General features: G+C 39.1%; 1 protein-coding gene across 4 annotated transcripts in view; it reads right to left on the bottom strand.

Annotated features, from left to right (window-relative positions):
- LOC110849561 (poly(rC)-binding protein 3) overlaps positions 1–16,721 on the bottom strand; it is a 72,903-nt gene extending 56,182 nt beyond the window's left edge. For 2 of the 4 annotated variants that reach the window (XM_022096985.2, XM_022096981.2), the window contains exon 1: positions 16,479–16,721. The gene's annotated coding sequence lies outside the window, so the exon portion shown is untranslated. Of the gene's footprint in view, positions 1–15,343; positions 15,678–16,478 lie in introns of those variants that run through there. The other 2 variants (XM_022096986.2, XM_022096982.2) reach the window with 2 other exon arrangements.
- Between the last annotated feature and the right edge of the window lie 394 nt (positions 16,722–17,115).

Genomic DNA, 17,115 nt, shown 5'->3' on the forward strand with positions numbered 1-17,115 from the left:
TACTTGACACTGCACTTGAAGTGACTTTTCCTCTCTCCTCTGCAACTTTTAGGCACAAGAGAAAAAGAAGAAGAAATAAGCTAATGTTGTACATATCGGCTCAAACAAAGTTTCAAGAATGAAATGCGAGTGTTATTAAGATCAAGAAAGAAAGATATTGCAGCAGCTTCGTCTGGGAAATATAGGTGACTCGGCAGCTGCATCAAAATATTTATGCAATTCCAACCCAAGAAAATATAGAAGCGTTGGTTTCTTCAAATCTAAAGTTTTCAAGCGATACACACAAACCCGATTTCAAATTCCATCATGCTACTCCCGAATTCAAAAGGAATGTACGCGGACGAAGGATGTAGTCGTGGTGGTGTTTTGAGCTATCTGACGATTCGACTGGTAAAATCTTGATATTCTGGAAGAATACGGGAGGAATAAATCCATCGATCAGAATACCGCATCCACGACGGCCAACCACCCAAACCGACCGACTTCAACTTGACAGGCCAGCTAAGCCTCTTCCATCTCCATCAGAGAGAAAGGGAGAGAAAGCGCAGGCAGAGGAGGAAGAGGGAGAGAAAGTAAAAAGATAGAAATAGTCAGACGACCGACACACAACTTACTTACTTCATCTGACTAACTAACCAACCTAAACCTGCCTGTGAACTAGGAGTGGTTTGGTTTTGAGTAATCCATCCGACTGGAATAAATAAATGGAGTGAAGCGACCACCACCACCACCACCACCAACCTGATATTCACATCCCGTCAGTCAGTCACTCAGTCCAGCTCGGATTTGATTTTGGTGGTGGGAGCCTACTCCGGATTATCCGAGAAACCCCATGTGAAAGTGAAGTGAAAGTCCCATTATCTTAATTAAAGTCTTATTCAAGTATGTCTCCCTGGTAAGAAGGAGACGTTATGCCGAGCCTGCCTCCAATTAGAATGTGAGCTACTTAGTCGTCCTCCAAAAACAGACAAAGTTGTGAATTACTCTTATACGCGTACTCACTCACTCTTGCTTAGAGATTTGTTCAAATGATGCCTCTGCTTTCACCAACCGCACCACCAAACTTACGTAAACCAGGGAAAACGGACAAATATTAAACGTGACGGGGTAAAAGGATGGGTAGTGGATTGGATTGGGGGAGCATTACCGTAATAACTCACAGCTCATTATACTCCAGCTACACATACGAAATATCACTATATGTTCCTCCCGCCACACAAATCAACTTCCGCTTAAAGTTACGGAACCGTGATCCATTCCACTTCCGGTATGTATGTAGTAATATGTATGTACGTACATAGGCACATATCGTTGGTCTCTGGGTATAACAATACCACAACCAGTTTGTGGTCAGACTGCCAATCTCCTCATAATAACAAAACCAACACATCATCCTAACAACATTAATGGGCAGGATGACAGAGATATTATTAATTTGTACCGTGCCGGTCGCAGTGTAACTAAACTACCGATCCTATTTTCGGCATTGCCATCAACCACCGTACAAAATCTCGTATATAAATTCACACTTTCTCTCTCCGAGTTCCTTTAAGTGGTGGATTTGTATCTGTTCCTCAGACACTTACACTTGTAACTGTTAAGTACGACGACACACGCCTAAGTAGAGAAATGTGTCATCTCCGAAAACCAACCACACCCATAATTTCCACCGTACAACAGCTCATTTATCTCACTAATTCGTTATCATCACCCATCCCATCGTCTTGCAAGATAAGATCATGTAATAATGTGAAGAGCAGTATTATTCCCAGAAATTCTGCGACATATTAATTCCATCCATCGTCACCAAACCACCATGGCCCATTATTCATTCAAGTAATGTTTTTTTTCCTCCTCTACGAGACTTGGACCATGGAATTTATTACTGTTATTATTTATATAAATCGTGTCGCTCTATTATTATCATAAACTAAACACACACTCATACACTACCTGATTTGAGGAATGCAATTATGAAACCCACACTATTTTCTCGGTTCGTTTATGCAGTCGTCTCTTCACTAGAATAACAGTTATCTTAAAAGAATCATCATCATCATCTGCTTTCCATTTCCTCTCTCACAACATTTTCTCGTCATTCACGAAATATCTCTCGCTCCAAGACGGGAATCATCACATCGCCATGAGAGACGGAGAAGAGAAGCCTCGAAGGAAACAGATCTCTTCGTTATCAAGCAAACCTTAATAACAAAGCATCCGTCGACCCATACAACCCGTCGGATGATACATTTAAGTTCTTCTTCGTCGCCGTCTCCTCTTCCACTTATCTGATCCCTTGTTATGACAGAAAGATATGAAAGTAAGCTGAGTACACAAACCGACCAAAGTCTCAATTGCCACCACCACCACTGCCACCCGACATTTTTTGTACACTCTTAACTGGCTTTATACATACTTGAGGATGTACAGAGTAATGTTGTTTCAGCCAACGCACGAAAAGATTGAGTTTCTCCTTTTCGAAGAAAAAAATAATTTTTTACGACATTATTCAACAACCATTATTATGTTACACAAGTAGACAACCAAATTAGATAGGTAACGGGTTGAGTTCCTTCCCTGATTTTACTGTCAAGTAAAACACGCGCATAAATTATTTGTCTCTCTAATTCCTCACCTACTTTTAACGAACTGCAATACCAGAGGAGAAAGCTCTTATTTGTAGCATGCTTTCATCCCGATTTATAGACGACACGGCTCATAAAATCGTACTTACATAACAAGCCAACATGTCACGCTGTACTTTATGTTCGTCTACGAAAAAAACGTGTCAGACTGGCTCGTCAACGAATAAGGAAGGTTGCAATATCACCGTGTTGAATAATTCCTGCGAGAGTAACGCCTTAAGCAAGAAATATGGAGGAATATGCAGCTTTCTTTTTATACACTACGAAATTACTGCCAGCATACATATGTACATACAGGGAATTTAGGGCTGTTTGTTTGGAATTATTTGGTGTGACTGGGCGCGAGGGGGGTGTATGTGAGAGATTTGAAGAGAGGATCACATCAATAACATGTGAAGTGAAGGTAGCTGCTCTATTATAGCTGCTCCTCTTCTATTATATAGATTTATGACGGAGAGGCCAAAATAAATCAGAGAGCACAAAGAGACTTTGCCGTGTTCTACAATCTGTCTACATGCCAAATAGACCCCCAGCGTATTTTCACTCATCGTTTCTCGCCTCCTCCTCCTCCAGCTAGGTCTTTCCCGTGGCGATATGTGTGGTGGCAGTGATGCGTCTCCTCGACATTACTGGAATGGTAGTCAGCTCACAAAAGTACGTTGCATTGTGATGCTAACGGAGTATAACAGAAGTGGCAAATTTCTCTGTTTCTGTACATACGAAACCTACACAATTCCTATTCATGTACGTAAAAACTATGTGCAGCAGCAGTACAGCTTCAGCACATCCCACTCACTCAAGTTTCATGCATTTCAACATCCCATTCGTAACACAAGCACAACAAAATTCCACTTTCTCCTCCGATCCTGACTAACTTTTTTAGCGTCCAACTTCACTTTTCATTCCGTTGCCCACTCCTACACCGTCCTCCTCCACGAGTTGCAATACATACAAACCAGGAGGAGAAAGCTCTGGTGAAAGTTCGAGCGAGTCCGCAATACAAACTTTTATTTCATTAAAAACCATTAATAGATTTTCTTTCATTATTACACGTTATCATGCCCGATTTCTATTCTACTTAATCGGATCTCGAGTAAAGGTTGTCTCGATACAATCGTTTCCATCATCCGTGATAAAACAATCAAATGCATCAGACTGGAACAAAATGGTCAGAGTTTATCCTTCCCGTCTGCGATGACCTGAATGAATACGTATCAAAAACACGGGCTAATTAGGGTTATTCTTGCATCCATCCACTGTGGATGGAAAGTACTATTTAGCAATGTGACTTTGCTTTTACTTCAGTAATCCTCCCCTTACAAGTGACAGGCGTTGCATATAGATAGGCGGCTAAATTTAGTTAAGCGGGCCAACAAACGCGTCTCCTTCACCATTGTCTTTTATCGTCAAAGCTATTTAAAAGTAGGGAAGAGCCTTCAAGTAGTTGAAAATTTGAAATTTCCATAATCTATCTGCAATCTACATACATTTCATTTGCATCTGTTGTCTCTGGGAGAAGACAGACGTATAGTTATCTCATATTGGAAATGGCACCACGACCACCTCCGCGCCAGTGTCGCAGTCGTCGTACGTATGGAAAAGTAAATATGATATGCAAAACGTTCAATTCGCTCAAAGTGAGTGGAACAAATAGACCTTTAAAATCCGGATTATTATGAAGTAGCAGAGAGAAAGGCAACATTCACATTTACATCCGCATTTGACATTTGAATTAGATTACATTTACTGCCACAAATGCCTGCCCGCCCACTTTCTCTATCTACTGCATCGTCACCCGTATCGTATCCAGTTCCAGGAGAGTTTCGGAATAAGGGTTGCGCTGCTGAGGAGGTTGCTGAGTGAGTGAAAAGGTTCATTTCAATGCACCACTGAATTCCAATTCCTCCATTTCGCAATACTTTCCCACAACCCATCAACGCACTTCAATTCTCTCACAATTGCTGTACTATGTGCTATTCAAGACAAGGCCAATCTATTCCCATCAGCAGCACACACTCTGCCACAAACCGCCACATCCACATTATTCCTTCCATCCCATAAACCAACACTATCAGCGGAGAGAACCGTTGAATATTGAATTGACTCGTACACAAAAACAACAACAAACAGACCACGAGATACAAATTTCTGAAATGGAAAATAGACCATCATCATCATCATCATCACCATCTACATGTGGAATTAATCTATTTTCGGAGAAAAATCGGACAAATTTCCATACACCCTGCTCCCTTTTACCAGGCAACCGAACCAACTAACCAACAACGGTGATTATCCAACACAAACGTGAGCCCATACCTACATACAAAGGAAAACATCATATTGAAAAGAAATGCAAATTGCGAAAAACGTAGAGAACAACAAAGTCTACGGATTTTTTTAATACCACGAGAGAAGCAATTTTCTAATGAAAATGTGCCAAAAGAGAAGAAGAAGCAACAAGAAGAAGGCGAGCAAATCAACAGTTTTCATCCTTTTATGCATGTAGCCATTTACTCCTAAATCCAATATCCAAATCGGAATGCTCGGAAAAAGTAAGTACAGAAGAATCAACTTCTCTCTCTCCCAAAGTTTGCGGAGAAGACAAAGAATGGAAATAAATAAAGGTGATGAAAAAATCCCATCTTCTCAATCCTCCCTAAAATCCTCCCGGTTCAGAAAATACCAAGACCACCATACGCCCTTCGATTTACCAGGCTGTTGAATGTTTCACTGTTTCTCCTGTTCCTGTCACTTTCTATTTCAAATCCCCATTTCCACACTGACTCATCCAGATAAATAACTTATAATAATACCCCGCACCGTACCGTCACAAACAACAAAGCAGAACCAAGAAAAAAGTTAACAACTCGTCCAATTTTATTTCACTTTCCTTTCCCCCATTAGTAGCCCGAGCTGGCTCTTCACAAAATGGGAGATTATGAGAATAAAAGATTTCACAGGGAAAAAGACATACATACAAATAGTTGGTGGCACAAGCAATGCTGGTATAATAAAAAAATAGCAAACTTCTTCCCCCCAACAATACGCCCACACATACACTAATACATCCGACATATTACTTTTGTACTGCTAAACATTTGTTTGGTTTCGGTATTTTAGTTCCTCTCCTTGCATATTCAATATTGACCAGGAAGAAAAGCGCACCACAAGCGAGAAGCTATTTCCTGACGATGGAACATAAATCGTGGAACAATGAAACTCCGACACCCTCCTCAAGAACAAACTGTACGTACTAAAGAAAAATTCAGTGTACCGTGTCGCACTAGTGGCACGAGTGATGACTATAATATAAATAGTATAGCTACATACGGAAAGAAAAAAACTACAGTAAATTATAATAATGCGTGACTCTGCCTGTGTAGTTGTGTCGTCGTTATGTCCAATTGTTGGCTATACAGAGAGAGAGAGGAAAAAAACTTACATTTCTCGGAGCTTCTTGAGCTCGTGCTTTCATGGGAAATGGACCTGAACATACTAAAAGCAACACCACCATCCATTCCATTCTCTGCAAAAATCCAATCCGAGTAGACCAGAAGAACTTCTTGCTGCTGCTGCTGCTGCTCTCCTATCTCCATCATCGTCAAAGGCTTAATCATGAAGTAAGACTATCGACCAGAATAACCGGCACGGGTACAACAAGCAATCTAATAATTCTCTCTCGCCCCAGCAGCAGCAACACATTATGTAGTTTTGTTACGATGCAAAAAAGAAGAATGAACCATCATTTGCATTCTACACATAACATTCTTCTCCTCATAGACAAAGTAGAGAGAGAGAGAGAGACCAACTGTGTGTGTGTGTATACAGTGTTGCATGGGCTAAATTTTATAGCGGGGGTAGAAAAAGCCGTCTGTTTGAGGGAAAGATTTCCTTCTCGAGATTTACACCCGAGAAACATCATTTAAAAAGAACAGAGGACTAAATGAAACGTAACGATCCCTTCTCACTTTTCCATTACCTGCGATGCATGCCTACTATTAGACATGTGCTGCATGTATATACATGCATATTCACTTGAGCCAGAGTTATACTTAGTTTACAGAGAGGACGGCAAACAAGGATGGATGACGATATGTTACACGGGAGAAGAAATCTTTCTTTTCACTTGCATTACTCTTCTAGTGGAAGGAGGAAGACTACTTAGGCTTCTTTTTCGTCGTCCTCTCGTGCTATAGGAGATAGTTGAACTCATAAAAGTAGTAAAAACTTAAGTTAACTCGGGACCATAAAATAAACCTTAAACCTTCTAATGAATCCGATTCTTTGAAGTTTCAAGATTCTGTTGGATGGCTGCAAGATGCAAGGCTTTTGAAGTTTTATTTCAATTTTACTAACAACCAACCAACAATAACTAACACTGACAAAGTATATAAACTCACACACAGAGATGCAGCCAAGCCATGCCCAGGTTTTATAAGTACGCTCGTTCGAATGTACAAGCATACACCGACCGGCTACTTTTAATTAGCAGTTTTTTTAATGAGCCGGTAACACATACATTTTTCGTAGCTTCAAGATTTGCATTGCTTGTTTTTTATTCCAATTTCGCTTCGTCGTTATCAAAGTAAATATGAAATCGATTGGATCATAGTGTACTAAAAAATGAGACCCGTCGTTCTATTTTGTGCGAATTTATTACAAACATTCCTCCAACTGCTATAAATGACGAGGAAATAACGAGCAAAACTAAACAGAGAAAGAATAGCCGTCTCCTTTCTATTTGCCCAGAGGTGCATCATTTAATTTAGTTGTGCCCAGAAACATCAAAGAGAAATCTGACATAAAAAATCACAATTAAATTAGAGATGCAAACAAACCAAAACTTTCAAAAAATAAACCAACACTCGAGTTCGTGAAAAAAGAAGAGGACAAGATTTTCTCTCTTTCACAAAGTCTGCTGTCTCTTATCTTTTCCTTGCCCGTATAATAATTTAAATTGAATGCGACTGACGTACTCTATGTACATGCATACAAAGAATATCCACGAGAGAGGAGAATGCAGTACAAAGTCTCATCTGTCTTAATTCTCGTCATCAACTAAAACTAACTGTACCAGCTTGCTTGCTTTTGCTCCAGTTTGGATTTTGGAAGAGAGCGTGAGCGTGTCAATTATAAATTAATGCTGGCACATGACTACACCACTCAACTTTTGCTCAGTTCTTCTATGTCGGATTGATGTCATTGTAATAATGTGCAAATGACAACTAGCAAAACAAAATGTGTGTAGTGTATGTTAAAGGGAGAGTAATTTCCTGATGAGGATATGCCCGACCCGTATCATTCATTTTCATTAGGATCTGTACCAGCGATAAGGTTGCTGCTGTATGTATATAATAAAATAAGTAATGAAAAATAGGGCTGGCATTTCGGCAAGTCGGTAAATAAAGAGTTTGTCCAGTTTTCCATTTCAGAACGCCCACTATTATTTATCCCGGTTCAATAATTTGCGAAAAAACTCGATACTCTAACCTAAAAGGTGGATGTGGCCAACTTGAAGGTATTTATTTATTTAAGGCTTATAAATCGAATGAATATGTGAGCATGACAATTTTAAAGTCGACTTTGCCAGTCAAGTCCAGAACTAAATCCATTCGATGGTTTGGTCATGAAGGAAAAAATCAATATTGACAATTTAATAATAATGCGATATTATGTGTATGTGTATTTATGTAATAACTAGCTTCGAAGTTACTGACGAAAACCCTGGAAAAAGTCGGCATGCTCTCTACCTACATTTATTACAAAGTCGGAATAAAACTACAAATTATTCACATCGGATGTCGGAGATTATTTCCTTTCCGTTAAAAAAATCCACCCATTTTTGAATGCTGGTTAGCAAAGGTGAAAGTTTAACGAGCAGAGTTTGCGAATTTTATTGCTAATACAACAACTGTTAAGCCAACAAGTAAAATGGGTGAAAAAGTGAATGAATCACTCATGAAGTCATCATACATATGTGCTCACCACCATTTTTAAAACTCGTCCGGATGTCAATCATTTCACCCAGGAAATTGAAATTACGCAATTTTCCAAGAAAATTAGTATGCAAGACAAAACACAAATTGGAACTGCAGGCCAATATCAAATTCAGGCTGAAACTGAAGCCAAAAACTTTCTTCTCTCTCTCTCCGACTCCCCGAGATAATTTACACCTTCGGGGATGATGCTGGCATAACACTACGTAGACAATTGTCTAAAACAAGATTTTCGCAACCTGCAGGGCAAAGTCTGACGTAACGGAGCAAGTAAAACTTGGTCGAAATACAAATCTCGTAAACCTTTCGCCTCTCATGTTACACTCTCGTATTATACAATTGATCGATCGACGCGTTAAAGTCTAATTCCCCACTGAAATGAAATATGGAATACACAACATCTTCTTTAAGACAAACATGTCGAATTGCAGACCTACCGGAACCGAGAGTTCAGTGCATTGCATTGCATTTCATTACAACAAGCATGCAGTAACAGTATGTACATATCACCAGATTATTACCAACATTTGGCGAGGAGGATCTAATGGAACTGCCATTTCATAAAGTGACAAGCTCTCTGTGCCAACCAGCCAGCCAACCCGTTGAGATGACAGTTAGTTAGACTTAATTTAACATCTGTGCACGAGTGCATTTACAAAACTGAAACTATTATTGATGATGAGAAGGAAAAGTGGAACCTTGGACTTCACCTCATTATTGAAATCATTCCCCTTTTCATAATGAAATGAATTTTATTAACAATAAAACCATGCACTCGGTTAACATGCATTTTTTTGGTGTGCAGTTAAAAAAGAAGGAGGCGTATATTTCATCTGTTATGCCCGTCAAATTCGTTTTTTTACCGTGCATTTGACTGCCAACGAAACCATTATCATCGAGGCGGTAGGAGAGATTCCTTTTAATCTTACACGTCGGCTGGCAGATGTACTTAATAAGCGTGCATGTAATTGTAAAAGTGAGGTGGAGAGAATGTGGTGGAGGGGAAGGCTGCAATTTATAGAATATTAATATCCCACAATTACCATAAAGTTCAAAAAACCATTATTTCTTTCTTTCTGTGAGAAAGAGTACTCATATTTTTTGCCACTCGCACTTCTATTCTCCTCCAAATTGCAGAAAGTTGTGCCAAAAGCTTATGAAAGCGATCAGTGTCACAGACTGAGGCTGAAGAGGAGGGGAAAAAGGAGGAACAAAGTACAAGTAAATTCAATCCAATTCTCAAATCTTTTTTCTCGTCTGTTGGGCAAGCCAAGTTGTTAAATTAGAATAGAATCAAAAAAGCATCTCTGTCTCTCGAAAGCAGGCTGCCACACACTGTCCTGTTGATTGTGCTCTCAGAGTTAAAAAACCAAACGAGAAGTCACAGGCAGGCAGGAGATTTTTGCAGCGAGGTAGGGACGACAACGAGAAAAGTTGAGAACGTATGTTGGTTCTTCTTCTTCGTGGTGGTAATAGGACCACTAACTAACTAAACAAACCAAACCAGTAGCCAAACTTTGAGAGGAGGAAGAACTGCCTGCCTGCCTTCTTTACTTGTTACATGTCTCGTGTCCCCACTTCTCTACAAGCTTGAATGAGAATCTGATGGATTCACTTTTTGCCAAGATTTGGTTCTTCTTGTCCTTAAGTAGAAGAAAGTTGGTAACTTCCAACTCAATCCAAAGTCAGCATCTTCACAAGTCAGATTTACTCCAAACCAACTAAGCTAACAAGGGACATGAGTAGTGCGAGAAGAAGAAGTAACCTAAACTCAGCTTTTCCTGCCACCAACCAAACTAAACCATCAACTTTGGGATAATTGATTTGACATAAAAAATCGATTTTTGATACTCTTCATTTTTTGTGCAGCTTCCGTTTCTCAGATTTACACTCCATAAAACAATGAGGAGAATATCTAGAGGGGCACTTGTTCAAACAAAAAATTGTGACTTTTTTTCCTATACCCATCCAGTCATATGTATGGGATTCACTCACAACTGACACCGAAGAGAAAGCACCGCCACCACCACCACCCAACGTCATTCACTTGACAGACTTTTCTCGTTAGAATAAATAAACTCTCAATTTTCTATTGACTTATTAGTTTGTGGCGAATTTGTAATTCTTTCTCTAATCAACAAATTCAAATTTAGTCAAATTAGGAGCAATTTTCAAACAAAAATCTCCACAATGTTTTATCATATTTGTTGCTTGCTCGCTTTCTCGCTCGTTCCCTCGTTCACTTTCCAATCTATAACTTTCCGTGAGAAATGATGGCACGAGGAAGTGAAATAAACTATCTGCCATGAAATGACTTTTCGCTGAAGCAGCAGAAGAGAGAAGACGAGAGAAACCTCAATCTTACACTCGACTGGTAATTAGATTAGAGTATTTTCACCTCCATCTCTGCTATCCTCAGATGTCGATTTCACCTCCAAACTCACTTATCTCAACTCAACTACTTACTACATACATATACTTCTGACCTCGACCATCCAACCATCGCAACGCGCCACACCGAAAATTGACTTCTACTTCTTCTTGAGGAAATAACCCAACAACTACCAAGAGACATGGGGAAGAAGAATACATACACGTCTTCAGCTCGGCTAAAATCGTGTATTCACTGTATAAATAAGGGGGAGAAAGAAGGTACCCTCAACCAGCAGCACACGCCACGAGACAAGAAGAACCAATAAACCTCAGAACCAAGTAAGGACAAGATTCGCCCACATTCAGTTGTGATTCTGAATTTAATTTCTCACAAGAAGGAGAAACAAGTACCAGAGTACCAGACCAGACCACCGGAGAGGTCTTATACAACGCAAGATATATTCGCCTTATCATTGCCAACTAACTCGGTCTGCTGTGTATGGCAGATTGGATATTGGAGTTCTTGTACATACGTACTAGATTTTCAGAATGTACACAGGTAGGCAATTCTCCCCGTCTAGGCAAATGTAGCCCGAAACTATGAGCACGTACATATGAAGTAAAACGCCATGTCGTTGGTGGTTCACAGCCCGGACGGATGGATGAAGCTTTCCTAATATAAAAGAACAACAAACACGAGCCGGCAGAACAGTCAAGTAGAGCGGAACGAGGACAATAAACATTGACATTTCAATATTCATTCGATATATGCATACAGAAGTATTTGTAGCTTTAGTACATACGACGACAAGGTACATTTTGTATGTAACTTGGCATCGCCAACTTATGTATAACGGCGACGACTAGAGTTTGAGGAAATCCAGCAGCAGGAGCAGGAGCAGCACATCAGAGGGAAATATATAACACAACGAACCATCATCATTTACCGGTACGACATTTTTGTTAGTCATTTGGGCAATTCTGTTAAAGCAAGGTAACGTGGGTGGGTGTACAAATTCTTGGCGTGGGAGGGAAGGTGAAAGCTCATAGAACAGAAATCAGTGTCTCTCCTAGCAGCAGTACTTTTTTTATCTACTCTTTTTTTGCGAGTAGAGAAAGTACTACAAACTACGTAGTACACAAATCGGTAAAACCAACTACAACTATTTTTATGACATGATTAGTGTGTTACCTAAATTTATCCAACAAATAATACCGACAGATATATGGGGCCCTCCTCCCCCAAAAAAATACTGCAACTCTTCCACCAGTATGCAACAACTTTCGAAATACTTGTGTACAAGAGCAAGAAGAAATCACCACCACTGCGTCGATACGATCCATCTCAACACTTTTTTTTACAATGCAATGAACCCAAACAAAGTTTGAAGCTTTAAATGACACGCTAACAGAACTTGAGCCATAAAATTTGCTCTCTCTCTCTGTCTTCATCGCCAACCTGTGTGAGAAACTATCTCATTCACCAAATAGCACAACAGTTCGTTTGGGACGGGATTACTAGATTGGACGACGACGACGAAATAGCTGAGAAGGGACACAGTTCACACACTTGCAAGAAATATATATACCGAATGGTGAACCCGGCAGAGAGAACGTGGGAACCATGGACAAATGACGACAACGATGGGGATTGAACCATTGGAAATTCGAAACCATCCAGATTCCAGGAGATTCTAGTATTCATTTTCTATGCCCTTTTACACGACTACGACCCTATTCGTTATTGGGTAATAGATACAAAGTTCCTCTACGTACAAGTCCCTGTTCGATTTCCTTCCTCTCTCTCTCTCCGACTCAGCGAACTTAAGCCAAATTGCTTTCTCTCTACATTTCTCTTCATCCATGGTGTACTCCTACTTGTTCCAGTACCACCACCGCCAGCACTCAGCCCTCAACTCGACTGCTTTTGTATACATTAAGGTGAAATACTTTAAATATCGGCGGCATTGTGTTATATCGTCGTACTTATATTTATAAGAGTGAACTCTCTTCATCAGCCCATTAGAATTAGAGTTGGAGAATTGCCTATTACCAATTTAGCCGATTCTCTCTCTCCCCGTATAACTTGGCGTAAAGGCTTTCAACGAAATTACCAAGTTTTCAGACGAGACAAATAATTCGACTAGTAGATTTTCTGTAGATCATGATGATCATCATTTCCATTGTGCAAAAGGTGCACCTGTTTGGTCTCACTGGAGGATTTTGAATTCTCTCATTCATTCTCATTTCACAGTGCTAATACTACTCGCTGGACTGCCAAATGCCCCAATGCGCCGTGCCATAGTCTACTCTCCAAGATAAGTGGAATTACTTACGCTGGATGACTTTTTACCGTTCGGAGCAGCAGAGATTGAAATGAGAAGTTATTCTAAGCTGATTTAAGATTCAGTTTCAAAAAGCACCAGCAAGCAACACACAGTTCCTACGGTTCACATTCTACGAAATCTTTCCATTAGAAGAAGCTGGGAGGGAAAGTCGCTGGATAATAATGTAAACATCCTGCTATTCTCAACCTTAATTATACATACATATACTCACATTATTTATAATTTCAATCTTTATTACGCTCTCTGATAACTAGACATGATGGGTAGTCAAAATTGTAATAAAAATTCGCAATTAAAGTCAACAATTAAAATCGTGACGCAAGTTGGTTTCATGCATAGCTTGCGATTTGGTCCGAGTTACGAGACCTTAAATAAATGGATAAGCAAACAATAAAGAAAGGTAGGCTTTTTGGTGGTATGGTCGGCTGGTTGGTGTTTTAAATAATTACAGAGGCAGAAAACTATACACTTACATTTTCATGTTCTTTTAGCGTGTTCTTCTTGCCATTATTATGGAATGATATTATAAAATTTATGTCATTTTATGTGTGGTGATATGCGACACAGAAAACTTTCACATTATTATTTTTTCCAACAGTTCCAGTCCGTCGTTTAAGTAATCTTTGCTATGCATATATATATACACAGCAAAAAAACTTTTTTTATACATATATTCGTGTAATAACTAGAGCCTTGTTGTGCTTGATTATTTCATGTCTAGTTTTGTTTTCTGGCCCAGCGCAGACTTATTGAACACTAATAATAAGCTAACGAAATGGTCAACCAAAACCAACAAGTAAAAATAATAAGGGACAATACACAAACCTCGAAAAGTGGGGCATGCCACAGTCACAAATTAGTGAGAACAATGATGATGCATGCAATCAAAATCAGAAAATGTCATGCGGTCAATCAATATCATTTGGTCAGGTAGGTAAGTAAGTAAGGTAGCCAGTTGAGGGTGTCATGTCACAAATTTATATGCAGCCAGATTCGTCCAAGTTTCGTGTTATGCTAAAACTGGAAACTTGTGTAGAAATGATTAATTCAGGTACAAAATTTTCCCGTACGATTGCCTATCGCTAAAAGCTAGTCGCATCGTCGTCGTCACCAACCACTATTATACTTTTATATACTCCCTCTTAATAAAAATAGGAATGGAACATGAAGAAGAGCTGATGAGAATGGAATGAAAAGACACATGAACAAACATTCCTGAATCGAATGGGTCGGTGTGTAAGCGCAACAGGAAAAGTGAACAAATCATGAGAAATGGGCAAAGTGGACAATGTTTATCGACTTGGACAAGTGGAAATGTCGTGTCGATCGATCAGCGACCAAACTAAATTTTATCTCCTGAAATAACATGGTGCCAGTGTCAACAAACGCTACTGTATGAAGTAAAAATGCTCTTCCAGAGAAACCCACCCTCTTCCTTGACACTTATCTGGGATGCTCCATTACACATAATACAATTTTTTGACGATTGGGATAAGCCGTGACACGAGGATGGAGATGGGAATCTACAAGAGGTTGTTGAATATGTATGTATGTTTGTTGTTGTATGGCGAAAGGTGGGCGATGGACTACTTTGATTGCATGTCAAGATATGTCCAGACCAGAGACCGGGTGGTCATTGGAGGACACAAACAAAAGAAATTGTATAATCGATAAAATAAACGGACAAAGTAGAAAATGTAGAGGATTTAAGAGGAAACTTGAAGTTTTCTTTTTGCAGGACATGTCTTAGTTTAGTTGGAAAATGGCATATCTCCTGTCCTCAATCTGCAAATTGGTACGAGTTTCTATCTCTTCTTAAGTGAATGACAGATAGTTATAGGGGCATATGCTAATTATGATAATTACAAATTATTACACAGCATTGGTTGGTGAAGATTAATTATTTAACAAAACTCTATTTATATCGTATGAATTTCTACTGTCTTCGTGCCGAACGTAATCAAAAAGTTTATCTTACCTCACCGTTACATCACAAATGATCACCTCTATTGTTGGTCACCTCTTTTAGACAATGGAAGTTTGTATTTAGTTTAGATTTAAATTTCACAAAAGCTCATCAAACTTTCTCCAGTTGTCCAGTCACAAATTATTATTATGATATAAATCCTGTCTACTTTCGACTTATTGATAGTGAATCGTATGGAAGGTGTGCGTGCATATAAATTTAGACTTAACTGGAAATAAAAACTTACATTTAATTATTGCAAACAATTAAAGCAGAACAATAACACGTTTAGTGAAAACTAATTCCTATGAAGAGGGGAAGAGTGAGTAAAGCGGAATAACAATTTGGGAGACGGGCTTAAAAATCGCGCCGTGCTGACTCGATGGGAAGGGAATCGTTCGTTATCTGCGTATCTCAAGATAAAAGAATTTCTTCATTTTTCGTTTTTCGGCGTTGTTGTGCAGCAATTTTGCATTTTTTGCAGAATTTGTTTGTAAATCAATTGTGCAGCAGACTTTCACCAACTTTCACCATCTGAATAACTCGATTTCTAAAATGGGATTATCCATCATTTTTGCGAGAAAACTGCAAAAACCGGAAATTTCATAGTGGAAGGGATGCAGGATAGAGATTGAAGTAGGCAAAAATTTAGTAAAATCTATTCCAAAACATTAATGTAATGCCAAAATAATGAAACTACATTAATAATGATGCTATAATCTTAATGAAGGACAAACATGATATTTTATAATTCAAAATATACTGAATTCTGATAATTCTAAAGTCTTTTTTTGCGATTTTAATCCTTTTAAAATTTGTGATTTTTTTAAATTTTCACATTTCCCTATCTTTTTTCTCACCTAAAAACCGCATTTTTTTACTCCAATTAAAAACAAACTATCAAAATCCTAAAGTTTCACATTAACCAGTGAGACCATTTTCATTTCACGAAATGCATCCTATTTAAGCCTCAGTATATGAATATGTGACAAGTGATATCCGGGGACAGGTGAGACTAACTGTCACCTCGACTTTCTTTCTCCAGGTCACTCTCATCGTCTCAAGTTGTTACATTACTTTGCGTCACACAGCGTTCTTAAAACGAGATGAATTTGCCTATTAGAAAGCAGTAAATCTGTTGCCTTACCTGGTTTTTGGAGATAAGATTGGATGGTAGTTTTGGTCGTGGTGTGTGATTGCGATATTGTTGAGGAGGAAAAGAGAAAACACCGTGGTCGTCCGGTGTGTGAGTGTGGGGTTGGTTTGGATTTGGTTGGATTTGGTTGAGGGTGAACAAGCGGCTGAGGATTTGAGGGAGAAAAAACTGGGAAACAACTCAGCGACAAGAAAGCTCCTTTCACTGCAAATGCCAACTCAAGACTGGCAAAAGTAGACCCGAATCCGGGAATCCGCATCACTACACCAACTAACCTTCCAACCCAGCCATATTCGCGCACCTGCTCCTTTCACCGGTCGTCCTCTCAAAATCTTGGTAAAAAAATACAATTTTCATTTCATCCATAAAATATTTTCGAAATTTTGAAGAAATATTTATTTTTTCGGGAATAAAAAAGAAGTCCTCAACTCTCCTTATCATCATACATATTTATGTAGTAATCGTGAAGTGGAATCTTATTTAGTACTGTCATGCATATTTAATCCAGCTCAGAAATAATATTGACTTTCCATTAAAAAGTGTCTAAATTATGTAATAGAGATCCGACATGAGTCTAGCGAATGATGATCCCTCTCTCAGTTCAAGGGCCTGAGAGATGAAATGAGAT

This window comes from Folsomia candida, unplaced genomic scaffold (genome assembly GCF_002217175.1).
Source record: "Folsomia candida strain VU population unplaced genomic scaffold, ASM221717v1 Fcan01_Sc004, whole genome shotgun sequence".
In the NCBI taxonomy this organism is placed as follows: Eukaryota; Metazoa; Arthropoda; class Collembola; order Entomobryomorpha; family Isotomidae; genus Folsomia; species Folsomia candida.